General features: G+C 35.7%; 1 protein-coding gene across 2 annotated transcripts in view; it reads right to left on the bottom strand.

The window, feature by feature from the left end:
• The window catches only part of LOC100894073 (caspase recruitment domain-containing protein 11), a 53,235-nt gene extending 39,065 nt beyond the window's left edge, over window positions 1-14,170 (bottom strand). The window contains exon 1 of one of the 2 annotated variants that reach the window (XM_030984025.1): window positions 14,004-14,170. The gene's annotated coding sequence lies outside the window, so the exon portion shown is untranslated. The remainder of the gene's footprint in view (window positions 1-14,003) is intronic. The other variant, XM_030984029.1, reaches the window with a different exon arrangement.
• Window positions 14,171-14,472: the final 302 nt, after the last annotated feature.

Genomic DNA, 14,472 nt, shown 5'->3' on the forward strand with positions numbered 1-14,472 from the left:
TATGCATTTGTGGTAACGGTCATACGTGTCACTCTTTGCAGGGGAGTGACCCCACCAGGAGCTGCAGTAACTGTCAGCTCAGTCTTTTTCGACAGCATTGCCCACAAACCCTTTATTTAGTTGAATGAGTGCATCTCTGTGTACTCTGATTTACATTTCCTGTTGATTGTCCATGAATATGAATGTTTGTTGCTGCTAAGCAATATCAATTCATATTTTTCTTTGAAAATGTTTGATCTACCTGCTATAGTTCTTGGGTAATTCAATTATTGGAACCGATTTTCTAATTCAGGTTGGGATGTTCGAAATAAATTTTATTTGGAAACATTTCAATGTACTCATTTAATAGCATTGAATGATTCACGTCGTATGATGTGGTGTACAGGTAATCATCCAGTACTTAGTTCTTGTTACAAGGAAATAAAAACTGTTGCTAGGCAACACTTTTGCGAGTAGTATGACAATATCAATAATAAGAATGAAATGACCTCAAATTTCACAGAAATATTGTTACATATTTGCTCTATTCTGCAGAGTTTGCATAAAATACCAATAAAATGTTTTTCATCTCATGAAATGAATTGAATAATACATAAAATGTAACTGTAAAATGTAAAATTTTGTTGATCAGAGAAATCCTGTGTGGTTAATTGTTATACAAATGACACACTGTGAGATTAATGGCTATGGGAATTGAAACCAATAATTGGTTTCTAACGACAAATTAATTATTATGATAACAACCAGCAGACATTCTGCAAAAAGCTGTGTCGGCTGAAGCGAGATAACATGATTAAATAAATAAATGGAGAAAAAAATAATATCATGACATGAACTATTTTTATAATACCTGCTTTCGTTGTTTTCCGTTAAAAAGGAACTTCTCGAAAAATGAACCCTTTTAATGTAATTTTTGTTGCTAATATGTTCTGTTTCTCTACTTTTTCATAATGCTTAACTTGTTAATCTTTGTTTTAAACCATCTTTTATTTCAGTTTCTAAGTAAACAATCCAGTGGATTGAAAGGGGGTGGGGGGGGGGGTATTATTTTGTCTGAACATATACAATCAACAACTGAATTATTCTCTTACCAATTTTGTAATTTGTTTAAGTACGTGAACAACTGATTTGTTCTGATTCATGTTACTTGACCATGTGACATAATTATCAAAGGTTAAAAGTATTCGTTAAATTAAGGTCCTAATTCACCTTTCATTCATGAGTTATGAAAAACACAAACTATATCAAATTTACAAGGGGTATGAATAACTCCATTATTAAGTGTATCCCTTTCTCATAGGTACATGGTCTGAAGCACCTGGCATTAAGGTTGTTAGCCTTGTACCTTAGCGAACACATTCAACACAGGCCAAGAAAATGTATATATTTAGTAGTCCCCATTATCATCTGTAATCCTCTCTTTTCGAAGGTGCATTCTGTATTCATTCCCAGTATTTTCCCTTTGACACAAACACAGTCCACACCCAAATATAAATCCCTACAGACAATATTGTACACATGAAGGCAGTACATATCCCTGAACTGTATAGTACATTTTAGGGTGTTGATTCAATAGGATTTATTTTACCAGTTTTATTATCACCACCCATCCCTTTTAAGAGGATTGCATCATTCCACATGATGGAACAGCCTTCATGATTGGTGCTGGACTTCCCCTCTTAGTCTTTCTCCTCAGACCCTACTAAGTCGCATTGTGTACATCCTACATATCGGCCTACGTCTTGTCAGGGAGATGTACCAGTAGTACCTGGTATCTTTTGCACTCACAATCACTACAGTACATGGAATAACTTTTGAGGTATATAATTTCTTTACTTTGTATTTGTTATTGTACCATGTAATTCACAACTCTTGTAGCATCAAACAGTTTTCTTTACAGAGAATCCCCATGAAGAATAACAAAGCATACAGTAGTTAGTACCTGACAGTATAAATACCCCCAAAAATGCATGATGGTGATGTCTGAGCGTCAATCATTAAAAGTTGAAAAAGAATTGGACAAGACAGTATAGAGCATGGAAAAACAGACACATATTCATGTTACATCATGCCATGTCAAAAAGAAAAAAAGGATAAAAGAGAGGGGTGATTAAATTTGTTATAATTAAAGTTATAACAATTTTTTTTTTAATAGTTGGTGATAATAGTCAAATTTGGATGATTGCCATATAACCCTGAACTCAATAATTGGAGCACAGAAGTGAGTATTCAAAGAGGAATCGGTTTTATTGACAAATCTACAAATTTCCCATCCCATCCCTCCTCATGACAAAGCAAATAGATTTTCAACAGGTGATGTAATGGCATTCAGGATTGAAAGGGGATTTCCCCCAACCCAAACTCTAGTTAGTCTATCTCCTCAGGCCCTAATTTATGTGCATCCAGTATCCAAGTTCCCAGGCTAATTAACCTGTTTTCTACCGGTGTTCCCTGTATTAAAGCCCGTCTGCACTATTTTGGCCATGGGATTAGACTTCCCTGCAAGGTCACTGACGGGTGGTTATCTCATCAAATCAGCTCTCAATCAACATAAGAAACAGGGGATCATGAGGGACCAGCAGGCACCGATTAGGGATTGTTTGCTAGATAGAGGGCGCAAGTAGCTATAAGTAGTGCAGTGGGGCTTTAAGCCTATGAGAATTAGATGATTCAGTAGTCATCAGGTTAAAGGAATGCCCCTTTTGGTGCTACACAATTCTCTCCAGTGACAGCTGCTCCATGCTTTGTTCATGATTTCTATTCAATCCCTGAATCAAAATGTATTTGATTTGAAATTCACATACATGTACTGGGTATTGGGAACAAAGTGAAACTATGAAATATTTTATCCCTGAGATACCCCTTGGAACCCCCCCCCCCCCCCCCCCACCCTTCAGATATATATCAGTATGGATCTACAACAAATTTCAGTTGTTGTCATTTCTTTTTTCTCCTTAAGTGGAAGGAAAATGTTATGAGGTGGGTATCATTCATACTTGTGGCTGAATCAAAATTTAATTCTTTTTCTCCTCAAAATATGAATATCCTTGATGAAATCATACACTAACAAGACAGAGTCGCTGGCTTCAGAATCCCATCATAATTTTCTCTGTTTTATCAAAACTTTCAAAATAGCTCTGTCTTACTATTCGTAATGATTTCCTTCCACTTCCCATTTCCCTCGACCCTCATTCAAAGTTTTCAAACATCCTGTTTAAGCTCCATTTAAATGACTGAAGCTTTGTCAAGATTCAGGGTCATGAACAGTCAGTGTTGTTCTTACCATCAGAATAACTTGACACCAACAAAAACAAAACTCATTCAATGGGCCCACTCACACTGTAAAAAGCTTGTTTAAGCTCCATTTAAATGACTGAAGCTTTGCCAAGATTCAGGGTCATTAACAGTCTGTGTTGTTCTTACCATCAGAGGGTGCGTTTACTGACCAAATTTTTGCCTAGAATCAGGTTTTTAAAACGTCTTTCAGGCAAATTTTGAAGGTGATAAACGCAAAGCCTTTTTTAAAGGTCTTTAGATATGGGCATATCTAAAGACGCAAAAAGGTGTGTTTTGAATGTGACATACAGCTAGAATCAAGTTTCTGAGAGATGATAAACGCAAAGCTGTTTGGAACCCCACATACAAATCGGGCCTCCCAGGTTAATTTCCGGTTCGTAGGCTAGCGCGCGCATTGTGTTGTGTCATGTTGTTGTACAAGCACGTGTGTGTAGTTGACCTCCGAGAAACTGTCTGCTTCCCGGGTCAAACGGCGGTGAGCAGCTGCGCAGAGACAAGGCCTTTATTGTGAATCGTGAAGAGACGATAAACGCGACATCCCGCAAATCACGATCGTATAGTGGGGTTCGATAGTGGGGTATGATAGTGGGGTACGATATGTACATATCTAGTGGCAAGACCCAATAAACGCACCCAGAATGACTTGACACCACCGAAAACATCACTCGTTCAATGGGCCCATTCACACTGTAATTTTTGTTTTGAATAACCATTAGTGTGATCAGTTCTTTGAAATACCATTTTCACTACTGGAAAAAAACAGGAAGAAAACTGTTTGCTTGCAATAAAAACATTCAGGCTTTTAGTGATTGATTGATTGATTTTTATTCGACAAGCTTCCAACATACAACAATATACAATAATAACAGATCAAAAATAAGTCAGCTTGAACAGGATAACCCACGAAAGCTCGAGAGCTTATTTCCAGTGGGGTCCCTTACAGACATGTATAAGATTAATAAGTTAAAATAGTAATATTTACAGACAGATAAGAAAATTAAAAGAACTACTTATTAAAGATAATAATAATAATAACAACATTAAACTGATGATAGAAATGATATTAAGTACAAGAAGAAAAAGAAGAAGGAGAAAAAGAAAAAGAGGAGAAGGAAGAAGAGGAAAATAATGATGAATTTGTAGAATTTCTATAACGTACGAAAACATAAATATATACAACATGAAAAAGTATGAACCGACAGAAGAATAAAAATTTCAATCATACAACATGTCATTCATTTCTCTTCTCTGACTGTCAAGTATTAGGTATTCCTTTAATTTCCTCTTAAAATGATCATAGTTTCCTATTTCTTTTACACCATTGGGAAGGAAATTCCAATGTTTTATGGCATTGTAATAAAACGAATTTCCAATACTACCTACTCTTTCTGGTAAGTTAAAGTTGAATCGTCTATTTCTTGTATTATAATCATGTACGTCAGTAACAAGATCGAAGTTGGATCGAATATAATGATTCGACCTAGTATGATATATTTTATGCACGTGATGCAATACGAGTTGTTTTGATCTTTGGTCGATTTCAAGAAAACCAGCTTTAGAAAGTTCGCCGTAGCCAACATGAGTTCTTGGACCAGAACAGTTGATAAATCTCACCATTTTGTTCTGTATAATCTTCAACTTCTTTTGATCTGACTTGTTTATGTTACTATACCATGCAGGGTTAGCATAGTCAAATAAACATTGAATAAGAGCAAAACTGAGTGTACGTCTTGCTTTTAAATCCATACAACTTTGATATCTGTACAAAAATTTCAGACGAGAATTTGCTTTTTTTACAACTGATTCTACTAAAGATGAAAATGAAATTGCGCTAGCCAACTCAATGCCTAAATACTTCACAGACTCTTTTCTCTTGATTGCTTGATTATTGTGTGTCACTTAGAATTCAAATGACTTTTAATAACTACTTTTAGAACAAAATAAAATGCTTTCTGTTTTTCCCAAGTGTAAAGAAAGCTTATTATCAGTCATCCAATCGACACACGTAGACAACTGTTCACTGAGCTTTTCCTCAATATATTTAGGATCAGGATTTTGAATAGAGTAGTACGCTGTCATCTGCGTACAATAATAGTTTGAAGTCTTTTATACAAATACACATATCATTTATATAACTTGAAAATAGAATTGGGCCTAAAATGCTTCCCTGAGGAACACCGCATGTTATAGGCATTAGTTTGGATTAGATAAGTAGGATCTAAACCAATCTAAACTTGCCTTATCAAAACCCATTATTTTTAACTTCTTCAATAAGACGCAATGATTAACTGTATCAAAAGCTTTTTGCAGATCAAGGAGCACCATACCAACAAAGTGCCCTTGGGAAGTTTCTCTCCTCAAATAATCAGTCAAATGAATTAGACATGTTTCAGTCGAATAATCATGTCGAAAACCAGATTGAAATTCATAAATTATATCATTTTCTTTGAAGTATCTTTCAATTTGAACACAGACCGATTTTTCTAGAATCTTGCAAACATCAGTTTTATCTTTCTTTTTATAAAGTGGAGTCACTTTTGCTATTTTCATATCCTCTGGAAAAGTACTCGTCAAGATACATGTAGATAGGTTAGAGGCTTAAATAAAACCTTCGCACCATCTTTTAGAAATTTAGCTGGAATCAAGTCTAACCCAGTACTTTTTGATACATTCAACTTACATGTACGTAACTCTTTGAAAACAAATTGTTCACTGATTGGTAATAACTCGAAGCTGTTTTCACGTACACCTTTTCTTTCGTAAAAGTCACGAATACAATCATTGTCTGCGCTGAAAAAGTCTTTGGAAGGGGGGAGTTTGTCTACTAATTTGGCAGCCACATTTGTGAAATGAGAATTGAATTCATCAGCGATGGCCATCTTATCATGACATAATTCCCCATCAATTTTAATGACAGATTCTTGTTCTTTTCGCTTCTTATTTTTCAATCCTAAGCTTTTTAGATTCTGCCAATTTTTTTTCGAATCTTGTTTATTTTCTTCTATCTTGTTTTGTAAGTAATTGAGTTTAGCCTTTTTCACCTCTCTTTGGACCATATTTCTTAATACTCTGTATCTTTTATAGAGCTTCTCATCTTTTGCTCTTTTCCTCCATTTTTTGTATACTATATTTCTCTCTTGAATTAGGGAAAGAATATCTTTAGTCACCCAAGTTTCTGATCTTTGTTTTATTCTTATCCGTTTCAGTGGCGCTATCATATTCAAATTTGAGATAAAAACATGTTGAAATATTGACCATGCCTCATTTACATCTGTACAGTCAGTTATTCGTGACCAATCAACAACAGATAGTTGAAGATTGAAAGACTCTTCTGTATATTTTTTCATGGATCTGATATCATTAGTCCTGTGATGACCTTTAGCCAGTCTAACATTTTTCCGTGTACAGAAAGTAAAATAATGGTCGCTAATGACACCACTTTGACTTATTTTCTTTTCTTTGGTACAACCAACATGATCCAATAGAGAAGAACATGTAGTAGGTGTAACGTGTGTTGCCTCTTTAATGAGTTGACTAAACCCATAAAGAGTCAACAAGTCAACATATTTTTTAGCCAGTGGCGATTTGCGAAGAAGACAAATATTCATGTCTCCTAAAAGAATTATTTCGTCATCCTTCTTTAATGTATAAAGAATATTGGACAATTTCTCGATAAACAAATTGTTTTTCGGAGGTCGATACAGAACGCCAACAACAATTGGTTTTGATCTTGGTATAAGCAAATTTATCCACAGGGATTCCGTATCTCCAGTACTTATAGCATCCATAATATTAAATGCAATATCATTTCTGATATAGAAACATACACCACCTCCAGAGCCAGAGGATCGATCATGGCGTATGATTTTATATCCGTCTATTTCAATTTCTTCATCATTTATGGAATTGTTTAACCATGTTTCAGTGAAAGCAATAATAGACAGCCTTTTTCTTTTAAAAAGAATTCTAAGTTCCCATATCTTGTTTAGAATAGACCTCACATTAAGGTGTAAAAAATGAAGACCTTTAATTTTAAACTTTTCTTCAAATTCTTGATAAAGAGAAGTGTTTTCATCTCTGAGGTTTGGCTGAATTATTCTTGCTATCGCTTGCTTTTCAGGTGTAATGCGCGTTACCTTAAAATAGTTTTCTTTTAGTCTATCCTCGTTTTGGCTTTCTTTCTCTAAACAATCGTCAGTAAATATTGAGTCACAAAAAGATGGCAGACAACATGTTAAACAGGAAGGAAGTGAGGATTGTCACCTGACCAAAAAGCTAGATAGATTACAAGTGTTGTGAGAGTGACTGCGCTGAGATGGGTTTCCCCATTCCGGTTTCTAGTCATGTTTACATGTAGTAGCCTAGCAATTTCAGACAAAAGTTCAGACAAACCCAGGGCTTATGCTTGGAGTGTAAATGCCCCTAATCTTGCCTATCAATATAAAAAAAATGTAATATACATGTATATATCACAAAACCAGTGGCAGCTGCACACAATTAATGTGTTAGACACTCACTCTTATTCAGCTATTCAAACTACATGCTGAAAACATGTCTAATGGTTATGGGTAGTGGCATTGGTTGAAATACCTTTAAAAATTGCTCTTGTAATATTTACATTTGTCACTACTTGTCTTGCTCTTATCTTATTCCTAAGCTTTGTCAAAATGTCACTTTAAGTACAGTCATTTGTTTAATAAGATCTAGAATAAGGAAATATTCAACAGATGACAAGCTTGTTTCAGTTTCACTTTTGGTTCTTTGGTTGTTAACTTTCTTTTTCACCTGAATATAAGTAGTCATGGTCATTTATCTGTCATTAAAAATAGATTACAGGCATAATACATTACGGCATGTACACACAAGCTTACAGGTTTTAGACCTCACCTGGAAAGCTTAACTTTATATCTCAAGTTGGAAATCTCATCTTTATTCCTCAAAGAGGTATGATTACTAATGTATCTTGGATATTTGCTTTCAGGTTTCCTGAATCAGTTAAATTACTTGGAATCTGATAAACCAGTGAAAACTAGATGGAATTCGACTGCGCACAGTCGAAAATGATGCCTCCGTCATAGAGCAATTTTACAAACCGAAACGGAAGAAATTTTTCAAATTCAAGTTCAATTGTAATCCATTAACATGTTCTCAGAATATCGTGATTACAAGCAATTTCTCATATACATATATGACCCTTTGATCTTTGACCTCATGACCCTAAAATCTACTCAGTTCATTGGCTCTGCAAGATTTCCTGAGTTAAATAGTAATCCATCTGTCAGTTCTAATGAGAATGCGTCCACAAGCTATTTTTGCATACATAATGAGCCCATGACCTTTGATCTTATGAACCATTCATTGGCTCTGCAAGATACATAAATGATCTAAGTTTGGCAGGAATCCATCAATCTGTTCTAATGATAATACGATCACAAGCTATTTTTGCATACATAATGAGCCGCATGACCTTGACCTTTACCTCATGACCCCAAAATCTAATCAGTTCATCAGCTCTGCAAGTAACATACATGACCTAAGTTTGGCAGGAATCCATCAATCGGTTCTTGAGATAAGGCGATCACGAGCTGTTTTTGCATACACAATGTGCGCTGTGACCTTTGACCTCGTGACCCCAAAATCTAATCAGTTCATTGGCTTTGCAAGATACATACATGACCAAAGTTTGGCAGGAATCCATCAATCGGTTCTTCAGATAACGCGATCACAAGCTGTTTTTGCATACATAATGAGCCCTGTGACCTTTGACCTCGTGACCCCAAAATCTAATCAGTTCATCAGCTCTGCAAGATACATACATGACCAAAGTTTGGCAGGAATCCATCAATCGGTTGTTCAGATAACGCGATCACAAGCTGTTTTTGCATACATAATGAGCCCTGTGACCTTTGACCTTTGACCTCGTGACCCAAAATGTAATCAGATTGTTTTCCTATGGTGATACACACTATCACTAAGTTTGAAGTTTAAATCTCCAGTGGTTCTTGAGATATCATGATAACAATCTCAATGTATGGAATTTCATAAGTTGACCTCTGTGACCCTTGACCTTTGACATACGTGCTCCAAAATCTAATCAGATCGTCTTCCTATGGTGATACATACTATCCTTAAGTTTGAAGTTTAAATCTCAAATGGTTCTTGAGATCCCGCGCTAACAAACTCAATACAAGGAATTTCATAAGTTGACCTCTGTGACCTGTGACCTTTGACCTACGTACTCCAAAATCTAATCAGATCGTCTTCCTATGGTGATAAATACTATTCCCGAGTCTTAAGTTTAAATCTTAAATGGTTCTTGAGATATTGTGATAACGGTCAAACGGGACGGACGGACGGACGTACGGACGGACGGACGGACGTACGGACGGACGTACGGACGTACGGACGGACAACCCGAAAACATGATGCCTCCGGCACCACCTTCGGTGGCGGAGGCATAAAAATACACGGGGGCTCAGGGCGAATTAGCCCCCGAAATGCCTTAAAGAGCCCCCGAAAATCAGAAAAGAGCCCCTGTAAATTTGCATAGAGTTCAATGCAAAACAAATTTTAGAATGTTATTTTCATGCAGGCAAGCTTGAAAAGTAGCCCCCGAAAAATAAATATTAATTTTTTCCCTGTGATAAACATGTTGTAAACTAATCATTAATGAGTATTCAAAAAAAAAAATCTTCTTTTCATTCTTCAAGTAAAGAGATTTTATTAATTTTGTTCTCATCCATATGAAATCATCTTATTTTATATTAATCTTTTTATCTTTCATTTTTCACCTTAAAGGTAATACAAAGTTTTGGGAAATTTTGAAAATTGGGTGGAAAGTGAATCTTTACAATTTAATATATTTGGATGCCACTGTGGATGTATTATAAGCATTAAAAAAATTAGCCCCCAAAACACTTCTGTTTTCAAGAAAAATTGAATATAAAAATTTAAATTTCAGATAGCACCTATGGCCGTACAATGGTAGCTGCGACCATGAAAATCTCAGAATATGTTGTTGTGATATACAATTTCCAAACGAGAATAGTTTATCGGTCGATTTAAGTTAAGAAACATCGTTTCATAGCTAAATTAATATCTTGACCTTGAGAGGGAGCTATACAACATAAAGAGTTTATTATTTCATAACTTTAGACTCAATTTCAACCGCGACAACGATCAATGGATATTGTAGGAACGCATATGCTTCCAATATGTTCATTTGAACTAGTGCTGTAGTCAAACGTTTAACCATCCGGTATCCGACCGGTATCCGACCGGACGGTTTTGTTTTCCCTTTTTTTTTTTTTATATAATTTTTTTTTTTTTTTTTTTTTTTTTTTTTTATATAATTTTTTTTTTTATATAATTTTTTTTTTTTTTTTTTTTTTTTAGTTTCGATTTATGCCTCTCCACCTGGCACTATGCCTGGCAATGTCTCCCAGCTCAGTAATCTGTGTGTTGACTCACCACTCGGAAACTAGAACAATACTTCAATTTGTCTGTCATCTTGGTTTGAAAGTAATCTTTGTAATAGATCTCAATACATGTATGTAGTTTATAATAATTCATCCAACTTTTACACACGGCGTACTACAAGGTTCTATCCTAGATCCTCAACTGTTTTTAATTTACATTAATGATCTTACACATTCTTCCAAAAACGACATTGTTACTATTATTTGTGACAGGTTCACAAGCACAAATCGGCGCCTTCAAATGCACCTCGCAGTTAAATGAAAGTCCTTCCCGCTTTTCCACACGGACAATTTTTTTTTTTTTTTTTTTTTTCGTTTAACCGAAAACCATCCGGTTTTGACTGGCGGTTAAACGGAATTGGAGATATCCGTGATGTTACAGCACTAATTTGAACCAAATTCATGACCCCATACCAAAACTTTGTAATACCTTTAACAGGCATGAGTTAACTCATGGTGATGCAATTCATTGACAAAGACATACAGGAAATGCACTTGAAAAGTTCATTATACAACACAAATATTGCTTTAATCTAGAGCTAGAGTAAAATAAACATTCACTCAATGACTGCTTACTGGTGAGTGACAAGGAAATCACAAGACACTCAAGTTTGTGGTGGCATGGAAAACAATTAAAAACGCAGGTTTATATCAAATGTCCATCTCTTTAATCCATACTGTATGGGCCTACAGTATGTATCGGTGTCAAGTTTGTCAACTTACATGTATTTCTCTAATGTACTCTTAATTGCATTGTTATTTGTTCAAGTGCTCTGTATTGCAATTTACATATAATTCTAGTTTTAATTGTTCATGTATACTCTATAAAGCGGCTTGAGCATTTCTGTGAAATGGATATAGTGCTTTACAAATAGTCATGTTATTATCATTATAATTATCCAATTCTGTAGCAACAATTAATAAAAAAATGAAAATTCATGATTACATGAATCTCGTTGATCCTTCAGAATTGTATACTCTTTTTACAGTATGACGAGGTTGTATTAAGTTATTATGCATCACTTTTCAGAGGGCTAATTTACACTCTTGGTCAGCTGCCAGGATCAAAGTTAGTACCAGTACTCATACTGTCAATATATTGTCTGTGTGTGGCTTCAAGGGCATCTACTCTGTGTTACTTTATATTATTTAATGCCCCTGTGGATCAAAAAGACAACTTGTTCAGTAAGGGAGGTGGGTAAATTAGGCCAAACATTACTATTTTCAGTTTTAAAAGATGGTTGGGATCTTCATGAAAACAGAGTGCCCTTGTATAATCTTATTTACATCTAATGTTGAATTGAAATGTTTACCACAACAAAGTGTCAAATTTTTCTTGCTTGCTTTATTTACTCAAAAAACTGAAAAATAGGACGAGTCCTTACAAAGAGATAACTGAAAATATTTGGGTATAGACATGCCTGAATATATGATTATATATCTTATCATACTGATGACAAACAATATTTTAGACATAATAAACAATTATTTATTTTTTCTATTTTTTTTCTATTTTTTTTTTTTTTTTGGGGGGGGGGGGGGGGGGGGGGGGGGGGGGAGGGTGATGCTCGCTCTGTAGCAAAATATACAGACCTGATACTAGTAGTAACTACATGTATTCAGGCAAGATGCATCTCCCCCCACACAAAAATAAGCCCGCACGCCTACAGTGTACATAATGAGCGATGGAAAACAAATCTGCTGTGGAAATAATATTTGGGATTGGGGGACGCCAAACTTTAAAAATTTCTAAAAGGGTGCCAAGACTAAATACAGGTTGTGAAACGTTGCTTTAAGATATAAAAATATGAAGTGGGCAATGCTGTATCTCCATACTTTGTTGTGGCGCCTTTTTCTTTTCTTTTCTTCTCTTAGGGTGAACGAGTCGATGGTATAACGAACAAAGTACATACAGTTTAGTTTGGATTGGATTTACCCCAAAGCAATTAGGAACAGAAAGAGAGATACATGTAGATGCCTATTCAATTGGTGTGCACTACAGACTGGCTAACCAGGAACAATCAATATAAAAGTAATTAAATTATTCTATTGTTTGTGAATACCTCATAAAATATAGTAGCAAGGAAAAAATAAGAAGAATATGACGGATAATAAAACAAATTTTATAGGTTTAGTGGCCTATATGCAATATTAACAATGGATGAATAGGTAATTACAGAATTATAAAGACCAGAGTAATAATACTTTAATAGTATTATGTACGTGATGACGCGTAACGGCAAGCTGTGTTATCAAACCATACAATTACCAGTACAGTACGTAGAGGCGCTGGTCTGCCAATGAGGATATCCTTGTGAAGGCGGACAAATTGCGTCCTAAAAAATAAGGATCATCTTCATTTTCGCAGACATTTTTTTTCATCGGTGCTCTGCGGTTATCGGGTTCCCAAACCACCAGCTTGGCGATACGCAAAATGGATTCCGCAAAAGAAAATAACCCCAGTTCACCGTCTAATTTTATGGGTTGTCCGTCTTCCCAAGGATTTATTGCTCATAACGTTAAAAATAATACAAAGTTTTGGGAAATTTTCAAAATCGGGTGGATAGTGATTCTTTACAATTTTGATATATTTTGATGCCCCAGTGAATGTATTATAACCACTAAAATTTTTAGCCCCTAAAACGCTTTTGCTTTTGAGAAAAATTGAATATAAAAATTTACCGGTGCTCCCGGTAAATTTTGATGAATTTCAAATCGCGCCTATGGCTGTACAATGGTAGCTGCGACCATGAAAATCTCGGAATATGTAGTTGTGATACATAACTTCTAAACGGGAATAGCTAGTCGATCGATTTTAGTCAAGAAACATTGTTTTATAGCTTAATTAATATCTTGACCCTGAGAGAGAGCTATACAACTAATTAAAGAGTGTATTATTTACAATTTCATAACTTTACTGATTTCAACCGCGACAACGATCACTGAATATTGTAGGATCGCATTTGCTTCCAATATTTTCATTTGAACCAAATTCATGACCCCATACCAAAATTTTGTATTACCTTTAAAGTCTATTTACGAAGTCGATGTAAAATGCATCAAGAAAAGTATCGCCCCCTGAAAAAGGTTTAGCGGACGCAGGCAGAATGAGCAGCCGAAGTCCTCGGCTCTGCCCTCCTTGCGAGCGCGCTCTCAGAGATTAGCGCATTCTGACTAATCATCTAAAACTACAAATTCCAAAAACTCATTTAGACTAATCATACTTACAGAAATATATGTGACTAGGTGTCGGTTAAATCCAGATTCTTGCTCCAGAATTTTTAGAAGCTGACAAAGATAATTTGAGCTATTCTGCTAAGATTTCAGCGTCACACAGCGGGAGTACGGTACTACCACGCATATTAATTCACCTAAATCGATGATCCCAAATCTAGGACCAGCTGCTGAGCTAGCTAGCTGCCCTGATGTTGTCCTTAAAAAACTTTGATTTTCTGCAAAGAGGGCGGCAGAACAGAAGAAGCGACGGTCAACGTACAAGAACTGCACGCAGTTAGACTGACCTAATTTACAGTAACCCGGCATTACGTAATCTGGTCATGGTCATGTACTTGGTCTATGATAGGACGATAATGAAGTGATGTGGTTTTGTGGTTGGTGGTGGTGGTGGTGGTGGTGGTGGTGGTGGTGATGATGGTGGTTGTGGAGGTGTTGATGGTGGTGATGGGGTGATGGTGGT

Source organism: Strongylocentrotus purpuratus, unplaced genomic scaffold (assembly GCF_000002235.5).
Source record: "Strongylocentrotus purpuratus isolate Spur 01 unplaced genomic scaffold, Spur_5.0 spur5_scaffold_14, whole genome shotgun sequence".
NCBI lineage: Eukaryota > Metazoa > Echinodermata > Echinoidea > Camarodonta > Strongylocentrotidae > Strongylocentrotus > Strongylocentrotus purpuratus.